The following is a 3,853-nucleotide window of genomic DNA, read 5'->3' as shown; positions in this document are numbered from 1 at the left end:
TCAGTTAAATTTATCAGGTGAGAACTGATGACTCCATATTTTCCAATGTATTTTGGCTTGATGTGAATGGATTCTAATACATAAACTCACACTTAAGCACCAAAATAGCATACTTTTGTGTTTGATCCCTAATTTGATCTTAAATATGAAAACATGCGTTTTAATGCTTAGATTAGTGATTTTTAAATTCACTTTTATGTCATTCGATGTCGTGATACGGTTTGTGAGTGATTTCAGGCCTTGGAGGCAAGAATGGATGGGCAAAAGTGGAAGAAAGCATGTACAAGGGAGAAAACATGAAGAAAACAAGGAAAAGTACACACAGCGAAGTGTGCGTGCGCACAGCCCTGCGTGAGTGCGCACAAGCGATAATTTCCATGTGTGCGTACGCACAGGTCAATTTTCAGCCGAGTGTACAGACGCACACGTATGTGTGTCCGCACGGGTCCCTGCACGTGATTTCATTAATGAAACACGTGTTGTGCGAATTTGGAGGCCCTTGACTCATTTTTGGGAAGGCTGAAATGTTGTTTTGGAGTGCTATATAACGGAGACTTCAACACTTACCAAAGGGAGAGGCATTGAAGTATAATTTTACATAGTTTTTCATAGTAATTAGGAGTAGGAGTAGTGTAGAGTAGAAAGCTTTCTTAGGGTTTATCAATTTCCATTGTAGCATTTTATAGCAAGCTTTTATTTTGAATTTGCTTCTTCAATTGTAAGTACTCTCAATTTCCTCTTTAATTAAAGCATTTTACCTTCATTTCCTTTTGGTTCAAGTTACTTTGTTCATATTGTAATTTTGTGTTTCTTGAAATTTTGATTAATGAATTTTATGTTTCATGCTTCCTTTATGTTTGATTGCTTGTCTATGCTTGGTTTTGTTGATAGTTGGTTATAGTTTGTTGTTTTACTTTGCAAATTTTCCATGTTTTACTTTTATGCACACAAGGTGTTTGTGAAAATGCCAACTTTAGAAATCGAGTAGATTTTCCTACCTTGGCTTGTGGTTTGAGTTTCTAGGATACTAGAGTCATAATGTCCGACATTTAGTGGTAATTCTTAGGTAGTTAGTTGACTCTTGTTTCCAGTGACGCTAGCTTTTTATCAACTAGTTTGGTAAGTTAGCTAGGACTTATGGATTAAGGTCAATTATGCTTGCTTGACTTACTCCTCGATGGTTGGGGTTGTCTAGGCGAGATTGACTCATCATAATTACCATAGTTGTGGTTATGGCGATGATAGGATTCCTTGGATCCTCATTCCCAAGTCACGGCCCTTTTATTGCATTTATAGCATTTTTACTAGTTTTGATCTCATTTCCTCTTTACTCGCATTAGTTCACAATTTCTCTCATTTCTTAGTTCTTTTATTGCTTAGTTCTTTTAATCTTTAGTTCTTTGATTTGCAAACCCCCTTTTTGCCCTCACAACCAAAAGAGAAACACTTTCAATTGCATCTTAGGAAGAACGATCCGAGGTTAAAGTACTCTTGATCTCGGTTATTATAATTTGAATCTAAAACATTTGATTGAGAGAATTCGTTGTTGGTTTGGACTATTCTACTAACGAATTGATTCTTGTTTTTGATTAATTCCGGACCATACGATAAATTCTCTTCGTCAAATTTGGTGCCGTTGCCGGGGATGCAATTGAGTGCTCTCTTTTAGTTGTTGTAAATATGTTGATAGTGTAAATATCTTACTTTTTTGTTATTTGGTTGTTTTTGTTAATATTTAGGTGTCTTTTTTTCTTGTTAGTTAATGTCTTTCATTTTTATTTTCTACTTTCTCTATGAGCTATCACCCTTGTTGCTTGGAGCTTGGTTGTGAGTATTTTGTACGGTATGATGAATTTAAGTTGGGATGGCTTCATGGAGTGGGAGAATCAATTAAGGGAGGCACCAATTGCGTATGATCAAAACTCATGGCAAACACCTTCCTCATACTATAACAAGCCAAACTCTCCCCTATATGAATATCAACCCCAAAGATATGAAGGATACCCCATACACAACCCTCAACCACCAAACCTTCAAGAACCACACCATACTTCTCCATGGAACCAAAATATCTATACATCTTGCTACCAACCATATGAACCATCACCTCCTTATACACCACCTCAATATCCCCACCCACAAGACACACCTCCCACATATACAACCTTTCTGCCAACTTTTGAATCTTCTCTTCCACCCTAATATGAAGTTCTCCAATCCTTGCCACAAGAACAACAAGACCTTCAAGCATTCTTCCAAGAGTAAGAAGGGTTCCGAAGGACACAAGGGGAGTTCATGGCTACTATAGCCAAAGCGGTGAACCACTTGGCCTCACTACACTCAAGCAATCAAGACATTCCCCTTGAGGAATGTAGAGGAACAACGAAGGATCGTAGAGAGGAGGAAAACATGGAGCCTCAAAGGAAAGAAGATGGGTTAGAACAAGAATTACAACAAGAGGAGGAAGGTAGAGCTTGTGAAATGGAAGAGGTGAATGGAGAATTGAGGGAGTTTGATCAAGAAGTGGATTGCATCATAAATAATTTTTTGTCCACCTTGGTCAACCCGCTCAATGATCTAGAAGAACCCCTCTCTCTTGAATTTGAGAGACAAAAGGAAGAGCTAGAAAAGAGTGGTGAAGAAGAGGTGATCATCCAAGAAGTGGAGGCATACATGCAAGAGTTTACAAGAGTGACTCCAATCCAAAGGCAATTTGAATGGGTGACAATTTCCTCCATGAGCTTCATAGGCCCATACCAATTTGCTCTCTTGGAAACGGACTACCAACTCAAGGTGCTTCTTGGAGTGTTAAATGGTGAAGGAATGAGTGTTGGTAACCAACGGAGTTCAAGGAACATGTGGTGCAAGGTCCAATTTGGAGGAGGCCAACACTTGGGTGGGTGATTCAAAGGTGCTTCAAGAGATTGTTCATCCAAGGACACAAGTGAAGGTCAACAAGAGGATGATAGAGAAACCAAAGTGTGGGATCCGGGCATACATCTCTACAACTAAAAATTTTGGATCCCAATTAATTTCTTGAGGTTGCTTGAGAGCTTACTGCACTTCGTTTGGAATATCGGAGGATTCTTGAAGAACAAACATAGGTGGCAACTCAAGGACGAGTGGAAGCATAAGCCACCATGACACAAGCTTCACTCAAAAGTCCAACTTGAGGACTTAAAAATAAAGTGCTAGGTAGGAGACACCCCACCATGGTAATATCCTTTCAAACCTTCTTTCTTTTAGTTTTGTTTATTGAATTTTGTCTCTTTAATTAGCTTAGTTTGATTGCTTTCTAGGTTGAATTTAGTTGAATTTTATGTTTGATCATGTGTTTTTGATGAATGATATGTTTTGGGCTTGAAAAACTTTGATTGACATCATGGTTGGTGCCTTAGAGCCTTTAAAAATGTTGCAAAAACAGAGTTCTGTGCGTACACACAGCCTCGTGCGTACGCACACTATCCTTATTTTTCACGACCTGTGCGGACGCACAGCAGTGTGTGCCCGCACACTCGTTGTTGCATGCTCTGTTCGTAGTGCTTGCACCCTCTATGCACGTGCACCCCAGCACACTTTCATTCGGTGCGTGCGCATGACTCGCTATGCGTACGCACACATGGTCATTTTTTACCTTTCAAAAAAAAAACACACAACACTTGTGCGAGCGCATAGCTATGTGCGCCCGCACAGACCTTGGCAATCTCTCTGGTCGCAGACACGCACCCTTTGTGCGTATGAACGTGATTTCCTTCTGTGCGGCCGCACTACCCTTGTGCGTCCGCATAGGTTGCGATACATCTTCTACTTGCAGCACCCACACATCTCTGTGTGCACGCATACCCCCTCTCTT

This window comes from Arachis ipaensis, chromosome B2, assembly GCF_059453495.1.
Source record: "Arachis ipaensis isolate K30076 ecotype BB chromosome B2, ASM5945349v1, whole genome shotgun sequence".
NCBI classification, from domain to species: Eukaryota; Viridiplantae; Streptophyta; class Magnoliopsida; order Fabales; family Fabaceae; genus Arachis; species Arachis ipaensis.
This window is presented reverse-complemented; position numbering follows the sequence as displayed.